General features: G+C 38.9%; 1 long non-coding RNA gene across 9 annotated transcripts in view; it reads left to right on the top strand.

The window, feature by feature from the left end:
* LOC114019230 overlaps positions 1-23,874 on the top strand; it is a 70,042-nt gene that overhangs the window by 21,634 nt on the left and 24,534 nt on the right. For 8 of the 9 annotated variants that reach the window (XR_006285142.1, XR_006285137.1, XR_006285141.1 and 5 more), the window contains exon 3: positions 7,593-7,704. This is a non-coding gene — a long non-coding RNA (uncharacterized LOC114019230). Of the gene's footprint in view, positions 1-4,987; positions 5,093-7,592; positions 7,705-23,874 lie in introns of all 9 variants that reach the window. The other variant, XR_006285138.1, reaches the window with a different exon arrangement.

Genomic DNA, 23,874 nt, shown 5'->3' with positions numbered 1-23,874 from the left:
CACAGCAAAGAGGCAGAAGGTGACTGACAGTCAGCTGGTGAATGAGCAGCCAGCAGGAAGGCGGAGGAGAGGTGTGACGAGTGGCCAGCAGGGTGGCTGAGGAGAGGCGCAACGAGCAGCCAGCTGGGTGGCTGGTGGAGGGGCACAGCAAGAACAATGAGCAGGAGGCTGGTGAGCAGCCAGCGGAGCAAGTAAGATGCCTCTTTACCCCCCACCCAGATTGGGAGGTGAACTCTGCAGATGCGCCTCTGAACTCTGGGTCTGCACTGACCAAGGACAGCAACTGTGAATGGGGTGCAGAGAAGGGTCAGGCATGTGAAAGGGACTTTTGGGTTCCTGGACTTAAGAACCTGAAGGGAAAAGGGCACTGCCCAACCTACTTGGGGGTGGTCTTTTACTCATGGTGTATGTTTATGAACCCTGTTTGCGGTGTTTTCCCAAATTAACTCTGAGTTACTTCCCTCCTTCTATTAAAAGTTTATTTTCTACACTTGGACTCTGTGCTTGCGAGTGGGGAAGTATTGCCTCTCAGAGGTTCCAGGGCTGGTGTGTAATTTCCCCAGATTACTGGGTGGAGGCTCAAGCCGGTTCTGTGTTGTATTGATGGAAAGGAATGCCTAGATATTGAACACCGCCTGGTTGTTGCTGGCTCCACCTGGCAGAAGGGTTACATTAATGATTAATTATTGTTGTCTACTACATGTTAAGCATAGTTTCTTTTTATTTTTGAATTGTATGTCTAACAAAGCATGTTTGCCATTCGGGCCAAATCCTTAACCCATTGAAGCCAATGAGAGTATTGCCTATGACTTCAGTGGGACCTGGATTTGAGGCACGATAACTTGTGAGTTTTAGTTTAGTACCTCCCTTTGTCACTCATTTTTGTGCTATGTCTAATCTAGGGCCTTTAAATTGTAGGTGCAATGCTACCTAAGCTACCAAAGAACCAAAATGAGTGACACAAAAATATTATTCATGTAGGAAATGTAAAATGATGTGGGATTCCTTCCTCTCTTCCTTCCTGAAATCTGTTCCACAATTTTTTATTTATGATGTAAATAATTTTCAACAATAAAAGTGAGAGGGACACCAAATCTGTGCGGAACACATGTAACTCGAGGATTAAAATGAGTTATGTGCTTACAAATGAGTACATTAGACAGGGGTGGAGAGTCTTCATCACCACTCAGAGTTGGGCCCCTAGATTGTCAGCATCTCAAGGCAGAGATGTGTCTTCCATTTGTCTGTAGAGCACTGCACACATATCATATGGTAGAAATAAAAAATAAGTCATAGTTGGAGCTATTAATAAATATACAAGACCAAAATAAGCTGGGTGCACTCTACTCCAACAGGAGATTAAACCCCTTGTAGGAGTCACTCAGCATTACATCTGAGCAAATAATTGTTTGGGTTTTTTTGGTTCAGGGACTGAACCAAACAATTTGGAAAATAAATTAATCAGGTGTCTGATAAAGTTGGCTTTATTATTTAGTGGAATAATTTTAAATTAAATATTGCAAAGCAAAGACTAAAGTTGAAATCTGTATTGGTACTACTGAATTCTTCTGGGGAGAGTGTTCAATAAAACTATTCTGTGACAGTAACAATATTATCTAGGACATTAAGAAAATTATTTTAAAAATGGACAAAACTTTAAGTACTGTATCTCCATGATCAGATTTAGTCTGCTATTTGGACATATTATTAAAAAACAAATGATCATTGCATAGTTATGCTTGGCACAGAGGTTCATACTGTGAAGAAAACACTCTTGACCTTGACAGGTAGTTGCAATTCCATTGAAATCAATTGCCAGTACAAGTCAAATGATGTTCTTATGACTGCCTAGTGTGTACTTCCTAGTCCTTCTGACGTTATTGTTTTGTTCCAAGTCATTCTTCAATCTTTTAGCAGCTGAAAGAGACCTGAGTACTGCAGCTTTTCAGAAAATAAACACTAAGGTTTACTGCTGTGTGCTTTGAAACCCTCTACTCTTCTCCCAAGTCTTTGTTTACAAGCTTAGCAACACACTTATTTTTTGTTAACAAAACAAAATATCTGATTGTTCTTAGAATAGCCAAGACTTGTACTGTTGCCATTAAGATACAGTATGACTTCTATCACCACAATTCAACTGGTCAATAGTTCTGATTAGCCTGATGATGGAGCAGTTGCTGATAGAACTCCACAAATCAGTTTTTATCTTGTGAGAAGAAGCTTTCACTGTATGGAACATAATTGGTACAATTATGTATTTTCAAATGGAATATGTGATATTCTGAGGTAAGGGGATAAAGCAACTAATGTAAAGATTTATCCTGTATTTTCTAATCTCTACATATATATTTTTGTTATGGCTTGGATATCATTGGAATAGATATGGCAAAAGTGATATGAATCTATCAACCAAATAACTTCCACAAGAGACTAAACTCACAAAAACCTGGTGACATTACAGGTTCGACCTGGGCCTCTAGGACTTCCTTAGTGTAATACGTTTCTGAGAATGTTACTAAGTAACTTGTAATTTTTTAAGTCTTCTAAACAAGTCTGTAATTGTTCACATCTGCTCCACATCAAGTGTGTGCATTAAAAATTACAAAGTCATATTGAGCTCAGCATGCTAGAAAAGGCAAATAAAACTTCCTCTCTTAGCAGAGAATGGTATACAAGGTATAGATAAAATAATAACAAAGCCTTTCCAAGCAATAGTCCACTCCATAGAAGGTTTAAATAGCCTGTTATATCTGGCTTATTTGTGTTAGGTAAGTGCAACAGGGGAGCCTGATTGGACCTATTATCTAAAAATTAAAGAAATACATAAAAATTAAGTGGAAAGTGTAAGGAGGGATTCTAGTTGCTAGCCCTGAATATTAAGACACAGGACTAACAGGCTGCTGTGATTAATATGGAACAAATCACTAACCTGGCACTCAGTGATGCAAAATCCAACTTGTGGGAAAGAGTGCCCTGTTCAGAGGGCTTTTATTGCAACATGCTAATGCACTTGGCAATAGTCTTGTGATTTCTGTACTCAGGTGTTATTGTTTTCCAAGCAGTCAATTTGTATGAATCTGTTTTTAGTTCTATACTCTGATTAGTCTGTTTCAGGTCTATATAGATATTTCTACCTCCTCTCTCACCTTCCCATCTCCACACACACTAATTCTAACCACATTCTTCAATGAATTAACTCCACTGAGTTTGTATAATATAATCACTGTTTGTTTCCAAAGTTTGGCCCTGATCTTGAGGTTCTTAACTCAGTTTATTTTTCAGTCCTTCATGAGGTAAAACACTCACCGAAACTCTACTTAGTAAAGACTGATTATAAATTGAGTATAGACTTCAGAATTTGTCCCCTAGTTGCATCCTAGCACAATTTTAAAGATTCCTCAAATTGGATATGGAGATTAGGTCCAGCTAGGGCTGTCAAGCGATTTAAAAAAATTAATCACGATTAATAGCGTGATTAAAAAAATTAATTGCGCAACTGGAAAAAATTAATACCGTGATTAGAAAAATTAATTGCACGATTAATCGCGCTGTTAAACAATAATAGAATTGTTATAATTGTATAAATTGTTATAGTTATATAAATATTTTTGGATGTTTTCCACATTTTTAAATATACTGATTTCAGTTACAACACAGAATACAAAGTGTACAGTGCTCACTTTTTATTTTTTAATTATAAATATTTGCACTGTAAAAATAAAAGAAATAGTATTTTTCAATTCACTTAATACAAGTACTATAGTACAATCTCTTTATCATGAAATTTGAACTTACAAATGTAGAATTATGTACCAAAAAACCTGCATTCAAAAATAGAACAATGTCAAACTTTAGAGCCTACAAGTCCACGCAGTCTTACTTCAGCCAATCGCTCAGACAAACAAGTTTGTTTACATTTTCAGGAGATAATGCTGCCCGCTTCTTGTTTACAAAGTCACCTGAAAGTGAGAACAGGCATTCACATGGCACTGTTGTAGGCGGTATTGCAAGATATTTACGTGCCAGATGTGCTAAAGATTCATATATCCTTTCGTGCTTCAACCACCATTCCAGAGGACATGCGTCCATGCTGATGATGGGTTGTGCTCAGTAATGATCCAAAGCAGTGCAGATCAATGCATGTTCATTTTCATGATCATGTCAGATGCCACCAGAAGAAGGTTGATTTTCTTTTTTGATGGTTCAGGTTCTGTAGTTTCCGCAGTGGAGTGTTGCTCGTTTAAGACTTCTGAAAGCATTCTTCACACCCCGTTCCGATCATGGTGGCTGAAGCATGAAGGGATATACGAATGTTTAGCATATCTGGCACGTAAATACCTTGCAAGGCTGGCTACAAAAATGCCATGCGAACACCTGTTCTCACTTTCAGGTGACACTGTAAATCAGAAGCAGGCAGCATTATCTCCCATAAATGGAGACAAATTTGTTTGTCTTAGCTATTGGCTGAACAAGAAGTAGGACTGAATGGACTTGTAGGCTCTAAAGTTTTACATTGTTTTGTTTTTGAATGCAGTTATGTAACAAAAAAAATCTACATTTGTAAGTGGCACTTTCACGATAAAGAGATTGCACTATGGTGCTTGTATGAGGTGAACTGAAAAACACTAATAAGAGAGAGCTGAGTCCTGCAGGGGAGGTCGAGGAGAGCCTATCCTGCGTTATAGGTTATATGACAAGGAACCCTGTAACCCTGGTGCCAGTGACAGGGCTCCTTACGTTCTAACCTATAACCCTAGCGCCAGTTATGGGTTATGTGGTAAGGAGCCCTGTAACATCTGCACTGGACCTAATAAATGCGTGGTATAAGAGTCTAGGTGGTGGGCTGGCAGCGCCCCTCCCTTGTGCCAAAAGTTTTAAAAAAGTTGCAGCCTGCTGCTTAATTCCATGCATGAGTCTGTCCTTATTTTGCCACTGAGTCCACATCAATGCTAATAGGCCATATTCCTGAGTTAACAATCTCCTCCAGTGTACATTATAGGTATGCATGGGTGAACATGACATCACAGTAGGAGGACACCTAATGGCAGCTGCAGAATGACCTGTTCCTATGCAGAGCAACTTGTCTCTAAAGGTGAGTATGGGCCTTCAAACCTCCTAATGTAATTTAAAATCAGAATCCAGTAGCTGTGGTGACAGAGAGTGATGGAAGAAGTGTTACCAACACCTTGTCGATATCATAGGAAAAGATCATTTGAACAAGGAAGACATTGAGTTCCATACAGCTGCCATTGAAGTCAATGGTAAAAATAGTAAAATTCCCATTAATTTCAGTGGGAGCAAGTTCAGGCCCAACACAGAAACCAAATGACTTGGAATACTGTCCATTGGTCTTACAGTCTCCTACGGCCTGATCTAGCCCCAGCTAAAATTAGTGGTATAACTTCCGTTATCTTCAATGGCTCAGGATTAAGCCCTGATAACCAGGCTAACTGGGAAAAAAAATTATTTTTGTTAGTAACTTTTATGAATAAAATGGCAGTTTTGTTAAAGTTGAATAGGTGTGGCAAATCTAGTTTGAAAAACTCATGCATGAGTTGGTCAGCATTTGCTTCTTCACCACATCTCTTTCAGCATAATGTTGTTTTGCTCTCTAAAGTTACAGAGCCAAAACACATGAAGTTTTAAAGTCTGTTATCTTCTTCTCAGCACTAAATGTTTTGACCTTTTCTTGTAAAATGTAATATCTTTTTACATCAAAGATTTTGATCCTGATATAGAACCAAAAAAGTAAGCAACTTCCAGCAAAAAGATGTCTTGGATTGTTCTGCTTTTTGCTCTGACATGAAAGTCATTTAATAAAAAAGCCATCTGCTACTTTATTTTCAGATATCAGAGGCAGAACAATGTCCAATTTTAATATCATAGTGTTTGACTATGTACTGCACTAATTTGTCCTCTGATATCAATGAATCAAAGGAGAGTTGCTGAAAGGAGTGCATCAGAAGGGAATTAATCTCCCCTTGATAGCAATACTAATTTCAGAATGGGCCTGTTTTGCTGAATTATCCATATCTATTTGAATCTGAGTTTGTGGTGTTCATCAGATCAATACCATAGTTGCTGCACAAATACAGTGCATGAGAGAGTAAGGCCTATGTCACCCAATAGCCAATCAGAATTGGTATTAAAGGAGGACAAAAAGAAGGGCCGCTGAACCTTTCTGATATGAGAGTTGTTGTGGTGACGCAAGACAGGTGTACAATCAAAGATGAAGAAAATGGATAAATGAAGCCTTTCTGATGATTCATCCAGTCCACCTGCTTTGTTCAGGCTTGGTTTTTCATGAATTGCCTGCCTTTCTGCAATGGGGAGGGGAAAAATACCAGAGGACTTATAACTAGAGGATGGCTATGTGGTATTGAAGAAAAAGGAGTGCTGGGGGGGGCGGGTTAATGATGTAAAAAGTCCATTTCAGTGATCTTAAATACAGTTCACAGCAAGATTTGTGTGATAATACAGTATACTGGAGCTGTCTCAATGCATATTCCGCATAAATATTGTGGTTTCTTTGCAGTGTTTTGACAAATCATTGGCTTGTGCTCAGCTTTTGTTATATAGATCTAACACTTTTCAGATGAATGTGATGCTTAGGAAAGAGTATATTATCCCACACACTGCTGTTAGTCCTCCTGAATCCCAACCCTTAACATCCATGCAATTTCATTCACAGCCTACTCTGTCTAGATACCACATTCACAAAAAGAATACTATCATTACACACCTTAATCCACTTGCTAAGTGTGCAGTCATGTTTAGGTATTGTGCAGCAAAAAGGGGAGAGAAACTCTCTATGTAGTACATTCTGTCTGTGTTATAATATAGAGAATGTGACTACATAAAAAGGAATTCAGCAGCTGCAGGTATTGATACTTCTGAGTGTTTGCACTTTGCACAGTTGAAATGTGTAGGAAATGGCTACTGTAGCAAAGCAAGCCTGTTCTAGTATTGCACTAATGGGCAGACTGTTAAGGCAATACTTTATACATTTGTGTGCTAAGAATCAAACTGAGGATTCTGAGTTCCAAGTGAATCACTAAAATACATTTTAACAATCTTTGACTAATATGTTGTCAATTTATTGAAGAACAAATAAATGTGTACTGGCTGCAGGATTTTAACTAAATAAAATGCATTTCTTTGTTTTATACTAAAGTGTTATTTCTTCAACAAAATAAATGTTTTAAATTGATTTATGGAAGCTATTCATTTTGCATCTGCAAACTGCTAAATAAAGAGCTTGTTTGACTTAGCTATCTGTTGGGGACAGGGGGAAAGACTACAGGTGAATCAAATATTTCTCTCTTTTTATAAATCTTTTTCCGTTTATTATGTATTTGTTCTGCACTGGTGTCGATAGTGTCTGACAGTGTCTTCTACTAATTATGGGCCAACCCTGGATAGGTGCTCAGATACTAGATGAGTGCTGTATAAGAACCTATACAGAATAGAATATCCATATACAGGCAACACTCTTGTTTGCATCAAAGCAGTGTTATTTTGCCTGAGTAAGGACTGAAGATTGCAGGATTTTGTCCTATAAGACTAAATATACTAATAAATATCTCCCCTAGATAAACTGCATGGAGGGTCTCACCATATGTGGATCTACCCCATCCTGTATCGACTGAGAGGACGTCAGCTATCTTCATGGAACTCTCTTCATCTGGCTCAGATCCTGCAGAGGTATCTAGCTAAGGATAAGGAGTGTGATCCAAAACCCACTGGGCATTTTCCATTGACTTCAGTGAGAAAAAAGGGGAGGGCCCACAAGCCCTATTGAAAATCAAGGCGAGTAAATACAACCTGCGACAGCACCCTCCACCCACCGAAACTCTATATATTAGGGGATCCCTAGAGAAGCTCTGACAGCAAGCCCTCTTCTTCAAGGGGCAGACCTGCCTATTGCATCTGATCTTTCCACACTTAAAGCATTGAGACTATCTCCCCTTCTGGTCCATCCTTCAGCATTCCTTCATTTCTGCTTCTCCATTTCTGGCTCAACCACCCCCAGGACTCAGGCAGAACAGAGACTTGAAGCTAGGTCTCCTACTCCTGAGTCTCCCATCTGAGTGCACTAGCCACCAGGGTATTGGCTATTCTGAGATGGATCTACCTATCTATCTATCTCATTTTGACCAGGAATTTCATCCTGGACCTGAGAAACCTTCCCAAAGAAAGTTAATTGAAACTCGTATGTTCCCATGAAAAGTACAGTTTTCTAGTCTGGAACAAGGCCATGGAAAGAGTAATATAGCTGATGCCTTATTATCTTTTCTGACAAGTCTCAATGGGGTGGTGGCATGATGGTCATATTCTCCCCCATTCCAGGCATGTCCTATCTCCATTCTCAGTTGCAACATAAATCCTGACCCAGGAAAGACCTCTCTCCAGGGTCTGAGGTGAAGGGGAGGGGACATTGCCTTGGTAGTGGCTGACCCTCTCCCACTTACCTGTGGTGCTGGAGAGACAGATCCATACATGGGAGGGAAGGAGGGCATCAAAACACAGATCTGGGCCCTTGATTTAATGCCTTTTTCATGAGAAAATTCCTTTGTGGTAAGACAGAACCTTACATAGCATATCAATAACTTGCAAATAACTGCTATGCCTGTGATTCATTCCTATACCAATTTTGAGTGAAAAATCCAAACAGATCTCTGAATGAGATTCTCTGCCTCTATAGGTGTGCATGTGCCTTCTAACACCACTCAGCCAAACTTTTGTATCCTCGTAATTATCTAAGAATGACAGAATATAGACATATAACAAATTGGAAAAGCTATTCAAGTAGTGAGCACTCCATGTCCCACTTTCTGTCCTCCATCCGCAGTAAACACACTCGATTACCTATCCAATATAGTCCAGACTGGAGATTCTCCATCCTGCCCTCCAATTTTGAATCTGAAAAATAATTTTGAATCTGAAAAATATTCAAATCCAAATGTGTGTGTGTCTTTGGCTGAAATAAGATCTTGACAATTTTTAGATGCATGGAAGCGATATCTGTAACTAAGGCTGATAGCATATTTCCTTTTCAGGAACAAAGTAAAGGCACTTACTGTACTAGATATAATAAGCAGATGAGTCAGTGTCTTTGGAATTGGTTTACTAAAAATCTTGATAATCTTCTGAAAGATTTAGATTATTTAATGCACAATGCATAATATCTCTCTGTGTAATGGCTATTTGTTTACCAGCTTTCTGCTTCTCTAAATTCTCCCAACATAATATTTCTTATAAAGATACAACATGCAGAGTTTCCAATGGAATCCTGCAGAGCGAGGTGCAATTAAGAATGTGATGCAATAATGCATTCGTCTTCTTACACACACTATATGTATGGGCTTCAACAATGCAACAACAATAAAAAATGCTGAGTTTAGTAGTTCAACTTTTTACTTCTGGGGTATTATATTAACAATTTTAGCTGTATTAACACAAACAAAGGTAGCAGACAGCTCAAACAACAGTATTAACTACAAAAAAATAAAGAAAGAGAGAAGCTAATAGACTAAACCTTTTATGTATACCATAGAATGAACCATGTGCAAAGATTTGCCAGACAGTTAATTTACTCCTATGTACAGTATATAATAATAATAGCAACGTTCTGTTTTTAACTTGGGTAGAATCACCATCCTGACTTTTGGTAACATTGTTATAAAAGATGCAGCCTTTTGAACTACAGATGTGGGTGAATGTCTTTTTTGGAAAGTATCACAATGAAGTTTGTTCCGCTAAGGATATGTCTACACTACAATTAAACACCTACAGCTGGCCCATGTCAGCTTACTCAGACTTGTGGGGTTTGGGGCTGTTTAATTGTGGTGTAGATGCTTGGGCTAGACCCCTTACTCTGGGATCCTCCTCTCCTCATAGGGTCCTGGAACTTGGGCTCCAGTCCAAGTGTTGACACCACAATTAAACATCCCAGAAGCCCCACCACTGTATGCTTGAGTCAGCTGACATGGACCAGCTGCAGCTGTTTAATTGCAGTGTAGACATACCCTAAATGACTAACCTTTCATGAATCAAACTACAGAACCTTTTAGGTTATAGTGAAATCTTCCTGAACTTATATCTGACAGTGGAACAAATGTATCTTTGTTATGCATTTAACAGTTTACCCATTCTATTGTACTGTAGCTAATGGCAAACATCTAGTGAAATGTAGGTCCTCTGCTTACTGGGAAAAGAGAGCTAATAACTGAGGATATCAAGATGGTTGAGTTTAATGCCTATTTTGCTTCAGTCTTCACTAACAAAGGTAAACAGTGACCAGATACTCAACACAATTAATATTAACAAGGAGGAAGGAATGCAAGCCAAAATAGGAAAAGAACCAGTAAAAGAATATTTAGGTAAGTTTAGATATATTCAAGTTGGCAGCATCAGGAAACATAAGTTTGAATTTCCTCAACTGAGCCTGAAGCTAGCTGGCTCAACCTTCAGGCAGGTTAATGAACCTGGCCGGGCTGCAGCAGAATCAACGGATTGCCTAACCCACCCAACTACCTGAAAGGAAGTAACAGGTCTGCATTTAAGCTCATTGGCAGCAGGTGTAGCAGGTCATTGGCTGGTCAATGCTTATGCTGGCAGCTGTGATTGCTCTTAGCTCAGACTTGCTCCAGTCTTTTCCTGCCCTCTACTGCTCCTGTTCCCTTGCCTACCTTCTGGCTCTGATCATTGGCTCTGGTTCCCAGCTCCTGAGTTTGGCTCTGAGCCTTGGCTTGACCCTTAGCTCGAATGACTAGGATGGGCTTTGGCTCCAATGAGTAGGACCGGTTGCCTATGTCCTGGTCCTGACATCCGAGGCCTGATTAAATTCATTTTAGCATATTTAAGGAACTAGCTGCAGCAATCTTGGAATCATTAGCAATTATCTTTGAGAACTCATGGAAGACAGGTGAGGTCCCAGACAACTGGAAGAGGGCAAATATAGTACCTATCTTTAAAAAGGGGAACTTAGAGGACCTGGGACATTATAGACCCATCAGCCTAACTGTGATACCTGGAAAGATACTGGAACAAATGGCTAAACAATCAATTTGTAAGTACCTGTAGGTAAATAGGGTTTAATGAATAGCCAACATGAAATTGTCTAGAACAAGTCTTGTCAAACCAACCTAATTTTCTTCTTTGATTGGGTTGTTGGCCTATTGGATGGGGGAAGTAATAAGGCATGATATATCTTGATTTTAGTAAAGCTTTTGACACAGTCACACATGGTATTCTCATAAGCAAACTAGGGAAATGTGGTCTAGATGAAATTACTCTAAACTGATTGAAAGACTGTATTTAAATAATAGTTATCAATAGTTTGCTGACAAATTGGGAGGATGTATCTAGTGGGGTCCCATAGGGCTATGTCCTGGTCAAGTATTAGTTCATATTTTCATAAATAAATTGGATAATGAAGTGGAGTGTGTGCTTATAAAATCTGCAGATGACACCAAGCTATGAGGGATTGCAAGCACTTTGGAAGACAGTATTAGAATTCAAAATTACCTTGACAAACTAGAGAATTGGTCTGATATCAACAAGTACAAAGTACTTCGCTTAGGAAAGAAATCAAACGCACAATTGAAAAATGGGGAATAATTGGCTAGGTGGTAGCACTGCTGAAAAGGATCTGGGGGTTATAATGGATCACAAATTGAATGATTCAACAATGTGATGCAATTGTGGAAAAGGCTAATGTCATTCTGGGCTGTATTAACAGGAGTGTTGTATGGAAGACATGGGAGATAATTGTCCCATTCTATTCAGCACTGGTGGGGCCTCAGTTGAAGTATTGTGTACAGTTCTTGGTGCCATATTTTAGGAAAGATATGGACAAATTGGAGAAATTCCAGAGGAAGGCAACAAAAACGTTGAAAGGTTTAGATAACCTGACCTATGAGGAAAGGTTAAAAAAACTGGGCATGTTTAGTCTTGAGAAAAGAAGACAGATGGGACCTGATAACAGACTTCACAGTCCTCTTTGTAACAACCCTTAACATATTTGATCAACTGTTCTCCAGGACCACTGAAGGTAGGGCAAGAAGTAATGACTTAATCTGCAGCAAGGGATCATAAATATAAGGATAGTTAAATACTAGAATAGGCTTCCAAAGATGGTTGTGGAATCCCCATCATTGGAGCATTTTAAAAACAGTGGACAAAAACCTGTCAGTGATGGTCTAGGTTTATCTGGCCCTGCTGGTGTGCAGAGGGCTGGACTCGATGACTTCTGGAGGTTCCTTCCAACCCTACGTTTCTACAATTCTATGATGATGCTCAGTTGTAAACAGTGTTTGTCTTCCTATGCTTAAATATGCTTCAGATATGTGTAAATTTAAACCTAGAAGAAATGAAAAATTTTACTGAGACCTCACTAACATACTAGTGTGAATTTTGGGTGGTGGTTTGCTTGCTTGTACTTTAAAGTATAGCAATGTAAAGAAAGTGGACCCCATCCATTAAATCTTAACAGCTTTCAAACACAGAGGGAAACAAGGCAAGAAAATGTACCCTGCAGTTATTACTGAGAAAATCCTGATTTTTTTTTCACTGGGATTTCTCTTCTGATTGCTCATTTCGTTGCTGCCAGAAAGTGCATGAATTCAGGAATAGATTGTCATAGACTGGCAGGAAATATTGTCAGGGACAAGTTTGTCAGGGAGTGCATGATTGCTGGAAATACCTTGCTTGTGTTTAAGGATTAAACCACTGATTAATTTTAGAATGGTTATGTACCACTCAAATAACTGTGGAAATATAATATAACGGCATGGTTCATAAAATACTATTCACAAAGATTGTTTTTGTTCTAAAAAGCTTTCAGCCATATTTAGACTTGGTGTTAACTGGCCCAACTCTATTGGTGTCAATTACTCATTGTCTCTGTTAAAGAACAACATAATTAAATATGAGAAATGACAATGATGGTGACATATTGACATCAGTACTCTCACACTTTTCTTTTATTTACATAACCCATATGGTATTAGGTTGTTTAACTGCTACAGGCCCATATATTTCTGGATGAAAGCACAATATGAATGTCTCAATTTAAGGAAACTCTGTGGGTGGTGCAATTCATATAATCCATGCTTCTCAACAGCCAAAAGGAGTGAGGAACTATATAACAGTTTCTGAAGGAAATTATTTCATTTTAATTAATTTCATAAAGAGAACTTATATAGCATGTCTTAAAAATGACATCTACTCAATAAATAATAATAAATTTGCTCCAATGAATAAAATCCATTTTAGAAACAATGATTCATAGAGTGGGACTGTACAGTTTTCAAGTCCTCTCATATAAAAACTTCAAAGGAACTCCCCCATTAGAAAAAAATACTGGTGCTGTGGTTTTCTCTTGAAAAGGTGCTTTCGTACCTGGGAGATCCCACTGACCCATTGGTAGAGTGGGTGTATCATACATTATAGGTTAAACAAGTAAGCAAAAATCTTTAGAAGATTCTACAGGAAGAAAAACAGCTACAAAGAAGTAGATGACCTCATTTGCCCTTGAAAAATGTGAATCTCTGTTAACTTGTCCCTCCTTCCCAAATACACTAAAATGTTTACTTCAGTATAGACTTTTTAATTCATCACTGATACATTTACTCCCCAAGTGCATCAGCAGATTTAAAAGGGTCTATAAAAATTCCCTTCATAAGACTACAGTAGCCTTTTGTTTAGTTGTCCTTCTGTGCTATTAATAGCTCATGAACCAGCTTTTTTTTAAGATTGATCACTCATTTCATGAAGTGCTAATAGGTAGTATGTTGGTAAATGGTGGCTTATTTACTACTGGAGCTGCTGATGTTACCTGGTATAGCAACCTTCCAATACGCTATTTTTCAAGAACTCCCAAATGAAGTTTGAAACTCCCTTTTCTTCCTTGTCACACCTGTATCCAAAGCACATGGAAAGCACAAATTCTCCATTACTTGTTTTCTGCTCTTTTCAAAACTCTGTTTTTGTTTGCTGCGCTGTTGGATGTAACGCTGCTAGTTTCCAAGAGATATAACTTAAATATTTCTATACTACAAAAATCTCTAATGCACCATGCTGCAATAAGAGTGTGCTACCCCTTTTTGAGCTGGAAGAGTGAAGTGATTAGTAAACCACACATAGGGACTGATGCTGCTCCTAGTGAAGTCAAAGGGAGCATTGCTGTTGACTTCTATGGGAGTAGGATTGGATCCAAAGAGTGACATTCTGATGAAAATAGTGAATGGAATGTATTGACTCTTCTCCTGGGCAGCAGGAAAAAGAGTATGGGGCTCCTTTAAGGATATGTACTGCATTTGGGTTACAAGGGAGGAAAAAGGGGGATGGATTTATCTGAGTGACCCCAAGGGCGGGAACAGGAAATGTCCAGAGCAGGTGAACTCCCCATGTGCACTAAGGGGAATGGAGGGCACTTATATCCCATGCATTCCAGAGGGAACGCTCTCTCTCAGCAATCATGGTCTAGTAGTAACTACCCTCCCACCTTTGAGTTTTATTTACTGTGGGATTGTGCCAGTCATGTCTTTTCTTTGGGGCTGGGAAGAAATTCTTCCCTCCATCACTGCCAAAGTGGTCAAGAAGGGGTGGGTGTTTTTTTGTTTTTGTTTTTTTGTCTTCCCTACAGCAGATCAGGGACCTACTGAGGTAGATAAGGAGATAGGGTCAAGATGTCACAATTTAGCTGATAACAAATGTGGGAGATGTTCAGTGCAGGTGCTCATTACAGAGATGAGCTGGTTCCCTTATAGACAAGAGTTGAAAGTGAATTTATGGGCGGCATCTCCTAAGGAAAATGGACAAAGGAGGGTTGGGGCTCCTAACTTCTGAACAGTGGGGAGACACCACCTACCCTCTTTTCCAGTTTCCCTTAAAAGGTAATAGCGACCATATTGTAGTTAAATTTAACATGACTACAGGTAGAAAATGCCAAAGAAACCAACCACAATAGCATTTTATTTTAAAAAGGGGAGCTACACAAAAGATGAGAAAGCTAGTTAAATGGAAATTAAAAGAAACTGTCATAAGGATGAAATGACTGCAAACTGTATGGAGGCTATTTAAAAACACCGTAATAGAGGCTCAAACTAAACGTATGCCCCACGTAAAAAAAGACCGAAAAATACCACCAGGGCTAAACAGCAGAGTAAAAGGGGTGGCTAGAGACAAGAAGGCATCTTTTAAAAATTGGAAGTCAAATCCTAGCAAAGAAAATAGAAAGGAGCAAAAACTCTGGCAAGTCAAGTGTAAAAGTATAATAAGGCAGGCCAAGAAAGGGTTTGTGTCTTTAGCTAGTTTTTCTTCAAATTAATAGTATTTTTTAAGTACATCAGAAGGAAAAAGCATGTCAAATAGTCATTGGGTCCAGTGGGCGATCAAGGTACTAAAGAAGCACTCAAGGAAAACAAAGTCATTGCAAAGAAGCTAAATGAATTCTTTGGATCAGTTTTCACTGCAGAGGATATGGGGAAGATTCCCATATGTGAGCCATTCTTTTTAGGTGCTGAATCTGAGGTGTCAATAGAGAGGTTTTGGAAAAATTAATAAATTCAACAGTAACAAGTCACCAGGACCAAATGGTATACATACACCCAAGAGTTCTGAAGAAACTCAGATATCATATTACAGAACTACTAACTGTGGTATGTAACCTATCAGTTAAATTAGCCTCTGTATCGGATGACTGTATGGTGGCTAATGTAAAGTCAACTTTTAAAAAGGTTTCAGAGGTGATCCTACCAATTACAGTCTGCTTAGCTTAACTTCAGTATCTGGTGAATTGGTTGAAACTATAATAAACAACAGAATTATCAGACACCTAGATAAACATGATTTGTTAGGGAAGGGTCAACATGGTTTTTGTAAAGGGAAATCATAATCTCACCAATCTATTAGAATTCTTTGAGGGTGTCAACAAGCACATGGACAAGAGTGATCCAGTTGAAATAAGAAAAGGAGTACTTGTGGCATCTTAGAGACTAACCAATTTATTTGAGCATAAGCTTTCGTGAGCTATAGCTTACTTCATCGGATGCATACTGTGGAAAGTGTAGAAGATCTTATTATATACACACAAAGCATGAAAAAATACCTCCTCCCACCCCATTCTCCTGCTGGTAATAGCTTATCTAAAGTGACCACTCTCCTTACAATGTGTATGATAATCAAGGTGGGCCATTTCCAACACAAATCCAGGGTTTAACAAGAACGTCTAAGGTGGGGGGATAGGAAAAAAACAAGGGGAAATAGGCTACCTTGCATAATGACTAAGCCACTCCCAGTCTCTATTCAAGCCTAAGTTAATTGTATCCAATTTGCAAATGAATTCCAATTCAGCAGTTTCTCGCTGGAGTCTGCATTTGAAGTTTTTTTGTTGTAAAATAGCGACTTTCATGTCTGTAATCGCGTGACCAGAGAGATTGAAGTGTTCTCCAACTGGTTTATGAATGTTATAATTCTTGACATCTGATTTGAGTCCATTTACTCTTTTATGTAGAGACTGTCCAGTTTGACCAATGTACATGGCAGAGGGGCATTGCTGGCACATGATGGCATATATCACATTGGTGGATATGCTGGTGAACGAGCCTCTGATAGTGTGGCTGATGTTATTAGGCCCTGTGATGGTGTCCCAGAAGTCACCTACTACAGGACAGGTCTAACAAAGAAAATAACAGAACGCCACTAGCCGTCACCTTCAGCCCCCAACTAAAACCCCTCCAACGCATTATTAAGGATCTACAGCCTATCCTGAAGGATGACCCAACACTCTCACAAATCTTGGGAGACAGGCCAGTCTTTGCCTACAGACAGCCCCGCAGCAACCACATACCACACAACAGAATCACTAACCCAGGAACCTATCCTTGCAACAAAGCCCGTTGCCAACTGTGCCCACATATCTATTCAGGGGACACCATCACAGGGCCTAATAACATCAGCCACACTATCAGAGGCTGTAAAATTTGCAGAAAATAGAATGTTATGTCTCTTTTCTAATGGTTCCTAATAAAACATAAAATACCATAATGCCACTATATAAATCCATGGTACACCCACACTTTGAATACTGTGTGCAGTTCTGGTTACCCCATTTCAAACAAGAGTACAGAGAAGGGCAACAAAATGTTTAGGGGTATGGAACAGCTTCCATATAGGGAGAGATTAAAAAGACTGGGACTGTTTATCTTAGAAAAAGAGATGAATAAGGGGAGATATAATAGAGGTCTATAAAATCGTAAATGGTATACAGAAAGTGAATAGGGAAGTGTTATTTGCCCCTTCACAAGAACTAGCAGTCACCCAATGATAGGCAGCAGGTTTTAAAAAAAACAAAAGAAAGTACTTCTAACAGCACACAGTCAACTTGTGGAACTTGTTGTCATGGGATGTTGTGAAGGCCAAATGTATAACTGGGTTAAAAAAAGAATTAGATAAATTCATGGAGGATAGGTCCATCAGTGACTATTAGCCAAAATGGTTAGGGATGCAACCCCATTGTGTTGCATCCCTAACCAAAACAGTGCATCATCGTGTCCCTGAACCTCCAACTGCCAGAAGTCGCGACTCGATGATGCACTGTTTTGTTCATTTGCACTGAATCATCTGGCCGCAGTACTATATGCAATGATTCTGCTTGACAAGTGGTTAGATCATGGTTAAAAAGTACATTTAACTGTCAACTAACTTTTTAGCATCAAATCATCTCTTGAAAAGTGAAATATGTAAACTATAAGATGCATGTATATAAACTAGAAAGACAAAACAAGTAATTTAATAGAGCATATTTCAACAGATAAATCAGCACTGTGCTGTACATTGCCATTTCCTCGCTATTGATGATGTTGGTGTGGAGAGAAACTGGCTATAACTATAGATATTGGACAGGATAATAGTATATGTGATGAAGACATTGATAGGAATACAGTGACTCCATCTTCTGGCTGAAAAGAGAAACTTTAGGAATTCTGGTTCTTACCTTCAAATATATGTGGGGATAAATGTACAAAATCTGGAAAAATTATTCTGAAAATTTAAATATGTGAGACCTAAGTGACATTCTAATATACAATAAATATATACATCACCAATTAAGAAATTTAAAATGATTTTCTGACTACAACAAAAAAGCCCTTGTTGGCACAAAGTGGATTATAGATATGTAGATATCGGGAAAACAAAATATGTCTTGGATTTATGCTACACAGTAAAAGTTAATTCACTTCATTTTTTAAAAACAATGATATTGTCTTGAAAGTAATTTAGACATTTGCATCAATATATCCTAGAATATCTCATGTCCACTCAAAGGGACAAATAGATATTCTAAAAAATGTTAACAAATCTGAATGTATTAAAATTATTGCTTACATTAGAAGTAGAGATAATGATTCCTATTCTGATCACAGTTACAGCTGCATACATCTGGAAGTAACTCCACTGACCACCTTGGAGGTATTCTGGATTTAGACAGGTGTACAGGAAGTGTGAAGATATTGAGACCGGCTCTGAACTATTATTAAACTAATTTTTGAGGTATAATGTACTATTTCCTATTAGTACTCAGAAATCAAAGGTGATCTCTGTGAGGGAGGATTGAGGCATATTGGGGTTCATTGTGAGGAAAGCTGCTGCTGCTCATGCTGTACCTGTTCTATGGATAATGAAATGACTTCAGGCACTTGGGCTGCCAATCCAGCACTTTTTACAAGCCCTAAAAAGTCACTTAAAAGATAATTCTATTGGTGCCTGGCTCAAGGATCTCATTACAGTTAAAAAATGATTGGCATAGCTGATTTAATGATTAAGATGGTAATGAACACATGATAATGTTTGAGACCTAGGGGTAAGAATTTTCAAAAGTGCCAAAGTGACTTAAGAGCCTTATCCCATTCTCAAGTCACTTTGGCACTTTTGAAAATTTTTACGCCTAGGTTAGGCAGTGAATTTGTGCTAGGAGGATTTGGACATTGCTGAGGTGACACAATATAGATTTAATCCTGCAAGTTGGTGAGCAGTTCCTGACTCTGTGCCATCTCCCTGCACAAGAACCTGGTGCAAGGGCTGTTCCTGGGGCATTCTTAGAAGCTGGAGTACAGTTTGGGGCCATAGGCAGCTGTGTACAAGTTAGGGTTGCTCTCGGGCTGCTCTAAACTGCACCAGGGGCTGAAGTAGACTCTCCTTAGACTAGGACAGGGAAGGCACAGAGGTGGTGCAAAGTGATTCCTCCACCTTCCCTTTAAGGCCTCTGTGCTGAGCTCTGTGGCAGTACACAGATGAATTGGGCCTGGTATCTTTCCTTTGATTGATTTGTGATAAAGTCAGTATAGTAGCTTGGTTGGCAACTCCAGTGTGACCATGTGGGAGTCCCAAGATAAAGTTGGGAGTAAAGACTCTGAAATGTTTGCTCTCTGGTTTAACAGTGAAATAATGGAGCTAACAATCTGTGGGAGACATCACTTTTAAGAACCCTTGGCATAACTTTTCAATGAAGTATATTAACCTTGGGATCTTGAAATAGGAGGAGGAAAATGTTGGAATATAAAATGTCAGGGAAAACTCAAACTTAAACTTGCTGTTTTTTGATTATGCTTTTTAAAATAATTTGCTATTTTAGTTCATATTGGTATTTTAAAAAATAGCAGGATGGCTGTAGTAGAACAAAATTACCAAATTACCTTATATCATAACAGTATTTAGTGCTTCAGTGGTGTCTGGAATCTGATCACAGAGATTATTTGTATGCATTGTGTCCTATGTACATGTTTAAACAACAATCCTATTGTACCTTGTAACCAATATGTACAGTTGAATAAACAGTTTAACTGTTCACATGCATTGTTTCTATATGATGGAATGCAGTACAGTAAGTATACCCAAATGGATAATGTTCCTCTTGTGCTGGGAGAGACCAGCAGGAACTGGCTATTTAGGGGTATCAGTATACTAATACAGTACTAGGGTGAAAGGAAGCATATGAATCACAAATGTAGCATGCTTCACCTGTTTTGTTGCTGGCTTTATGATTTCATGCTGCTTAAGCATTATGATTTTGTGATTGAACTGTCTGTTTTCCTCCCTTGCAGTGTAATAAAATGACATTGAAAAAAACCCTCCCATCTAGAAGACAGCCCATTTAAATATATCAGCATTTGATCTGAATCCTTGAAATAGCTGTGATTTGTCCTCAGCTCTTCTCAGCTTTTGGGTCTGCACTCTGTGCTAATCTGCCTCATAGATACCTCGTAAAGAGAAGAAGTCAAGAAGTTTCCCTCAATCTGAGCATGTTTGACTTTTTTTTTTTTTCACTTAATTTTCTTTTGTGTTGTCATAGAATATCAGGGTTGGAAGCGACCTCAGGAGGTCATCTAGTCCAACCCCCTGCTCAAAGCAGGACCGATCCCCAACTAAATCATCCCAGCCAGGGCTTTCTCAAGCCTGACCTTAAAAATATCTAAGGAAGGAGATTCCACCACCTCCCTAGGTAACGCATTCCAGTGTTTCACCACCCTCCTAGTAAAAAAGTTTTTCCTAATATCCAACCTAAACCTCCCCCACTGCAACTTGAGACCATTACTCCTTGTTCTGTCATCAGCTACCACCGAGAACAGTCTAGATCCATCCTCTTTGGAACTCCCTTTTAGGTAGTTGAAAGCATCTATCAAATCCCCCCTCATTCTTCTCTTCCGCAGACTAAACAATCCCAGTTCCCTCAGCCTCTCCTCATAAGTCATGTGTTCCAGTCCCCTAATCATTTTTGTTGCCCTCCGCTGGACTCTTTCCAATTTTTCCACATCCTTCTTGTAGTGTGGGGCCCAAAACTGGACACAGTACTCCAGATGAGGCCTCACCAATGTCGAATAGAGGGGAACGAACACGTCCCTCGATCTGCTGGCAATGCCCCTACCTATACATCCCAAAATGCCATTGGCCTTCTTGGCAACAAGTGCACACTGTGGACTCATATATATATATATGTTGTCTTCTGTATATATCTCATTCTCATTATTATTCAGGTACATTATTATTTTATTATATTCTTATACTGTTATTTCAGTATAGAAACAAGGGTAAAAGGTGCCATAACATTCTTCCTACTAACTTATAGAAATATTGTCTTGCAAGTTAACTAAAAAGAACAAAACCAAAAATCTCCAAATCACCAGCCAAGAGCATGTACGCAGCCAAATGCTCACATTTAGAAATAGTAATATTTAAGTTAGCATTTACATACAATAACACTTTTTTAATCTTTAAAGTACTTCATAAACATCAGTCCGTGTAGCACTATGAGACTGGTAAGTGTTGTTGTTCCCATTTTACAGATGGCAAAACTGAAGCAAAGAAGGCCAGCACCTTCAAAAGTAGACTTTTTTTGGGTACCTAGATTTAGAAACTTTTGTCCTGATTCTCTGCTCCCTTTGAGTTCAGGTAGAGTTTTGTGTCTCAACACTTCTGAAAATCAAGCCTAAGAATCTTTGAATCTGTCCAGCTCCACTTTGTGTAGAACCTGAAGCAGGGAGCAAAGGTAGGTTTATGCCACCTTTACACTCTTCCAACTCTGGAGTTGTCTGAGCACCAATTTTGCCCCCAATATAAGTTAGAACGGCTCCAAGAATGGGGCCATAACCAGTATGTGCAAATTAGAGCAAAGGCCATTATGTCAGTTAGGGAATGCCAGAGCACAGGAGTCCTCCTGCTATGCCCTCTCTCCACAGCCATATACCTGACACACCACCTACACTAGCTTTTCATCACCTTAGGAATTCTCATCTGACTGGTTGAACCAACTTTGAGTCAAAAGAAGCCATAGTGGGGGCCAGGATCTGGCCCAAAGTATCTAAAATTAGGCACTGGAAACTTTAAGGGACTTGTCCAAGACCACACAGGGCATTTGCATCAGAGTTGGGATTATAATTTAGCTGTTCTAGACTTCCTATCCTGTGCTTATTCCATGTCAATATGGTTTACTAGGTGTCTCAAAGAAAATCTGAAAATACACAAGTCCAGACCCTCAGCTTTTGTAAATTGGTACAGCTACTTTGCCAGCAACGGAGCTGTGCCAACATACACCAGATGAGGATATAACCCACAGTCTCTAAGTGCAAAGCTTTAGAACACTGTCAGTACTTCAATCCTACCACATGATGGAGGACTTTCATGACGGGCAGTAAGAAAAGGAGTACTTGTGGCACCTTAGAGATGCATCCGATGAAGTGAGCTGTAGCTCACGAAAGCTTATGCTCAAATAAATTTGTTAGTCTGTATTCCCAAAAAGAAAAGGAGTACTTGTGGCACCTTAGAGACTAACACGGCTGCTACTCTGAAACATGAGGGGCAGTGTGATTTGTTTAGACTTTTTTCTAAATTTATCATAGAATTGTAACTGGAATTGTCAGTTTTGCTCTCTAAATAATGAACATTTAGGGTTTATTCTACTGGACTATTTTTAGACTACAGAGCTTGCCCACAACCTCTCTGTCATATTTTCATTACTTATACATTTGTCTGCAGGCCAGTGATAATTAATGAATCATTAACATTTCTGTTACATTTAATTTTGCTAAAAATATTTGATAAAGATTACTAAATGGGACTCGCCTCTTAATTATGGTGATGTGTACTATATCACATTGAGGGACAGATTTTCAAAGGTATTTAGGTGCCCAAAGAGGCAGATAGGTGCCCAGTGGAATTTTCAAAAGTATCTAAGTGCCCTACTGCCATGACTCCTATCTAAAGCACTGAGTACCTATCTGCATCGTTAGGCAGCTAGATTCCTCTAAACATCTGGCCCTAATTCAATTGTAGTTACCAACCGTAATGATCCTTACCTAGCTCTAAAGAACTGAAGTACATGGAGCTGCACCAGATTATACCAGCTGAGGATCTGATCATGTACTTTAAAAGGAACTTTTTATATTGGAATAGTTTTAGGTGCCTACTGCTATGAAGAAGGACTGTCTGACGTGATATTGTATGAAGCATCCATTACTAATCCGAGTGAGAGGTTATTTATTTATAGAGTTGTGTGTAGTTTTATTTAAAGATCCCAAAACCATTCCTGATGTGTTTTAGTACAAACTTAGTGCCAAATCCTGCTTGTTTTGCTCATGTGAGGTGTCCATTGAACGGACCTGATGCACTACTGCTTTGCACCTTGTGTTATATTTTATACCTTTGTAAAATGGCTGTAAACATTATCTCCAGTGAGAGAGGCAAATTATGATTTGGTAGTAACTTATATTTTTCATTCATTTTGCATAGGCTTAAATAACTACACAAGGTGCAAGGCAGTGGAGATTCAGGTCCCCATGTTTGAAAAAAGTTTGCTAAGACTTAAGTTTGCCTCCAGTGAAGCCAATGATAATTTTGCCATAGACTTCCATAAAAGCAGGAATGTACCCACAGGATCAGATTCTGGCCCCAGATGTCATCTCTTTATGCTTTTCCGGTAGTGTAAGGGGTTTATAAAGCTACCATAAACAGATAATTGAAGATTATTCCAGCCTAAGGAAATCCCTGGGTAATATAGAGCTGTCTGGCTCTTCACCTCCCAGCCCCACTAGAGCAGAAGCATATCTGGGATTTGGCTGGAGATATGAGTGTATGCAAGAGTACTTCTGTACTTTGGCTGATCTCATAATGTATTCCTAACCCAAAGAATTTAAAAAAGCATGAGTCAGGACCCCAAATATCATGAGATTGGCTTAAAAATCATAATATTTTTAAAATAATAAATTTTGTATTTTTTTTTTATCTTGAGGATATTGAGCCTGGGGGGTTCACATTTTCAGTCTTTTCTCCCTGCCCAAGATGGCTAGAAACGTACTTTTTTTTTTTTTTTTTTTT

Source organism: Chelonia mydas, chromosome 12 (genome assembly GCF_015237465.2).
Source record: "Chelonia mydas isolate rCheMyd1 chromosome 12, rCheMyd1.pri.v2, whole genome shotgun sequence".
NCBI lineage: Eukaryota > Metazoa > Chordata > Testudines > Cheloniidae > Chelonia > Chelonia mydas.
This window is presented reverse-complemented; position numbering and strand designations above follow the sequence as displayed.